The following is a 290-nucleotide window of genomic DNA, read 5'->3' as shown; positions in this document are numbered from 1 at the left end:
CTGACCTTGAGACCACAGAATTATTCGTCCTCTGTCCTTATACCTTCTTTTACCCACATTGTTGTTTTACCTGTTGGATAGTATCTCCCTCATATGGGACAACTCATTCAGCTTCGGGGATCCAGTGTTTCGAGCTATTTAGCTTACCAACACGAGACATACGCAGATGATATATTACTGCTACTGCTAATTATATGACTTGCACTGTTTCTCTCATGAAGGGTTGGTGGGGCTGTGGCGTCGCGTTGTCGCAAGCCACTCCTCGCCACGGACAGGCCTTAGTGCCTATT

This window comes from Penaeus monodon, chromosome 19, assembly GCF_015228065.2.
Source record: "Penaeus monodon isolate SGIC_2016 chromosome 19, NSTDA_Pmon_1, whole genome shotgun sequence".
In the NCBI taxonomy this organism is placed as follows: domain Eukaryota; kingdom Metazoa; phylum Arthropoda; class Malacostraca; order Decapoda; family Penaeidae; genus Penaeus; species Penaeus monodon.
The sequence above is the reverse complement of the archived record's forward strand: the minus strand, read 5'-3'. Positions refer to the sequence as shown.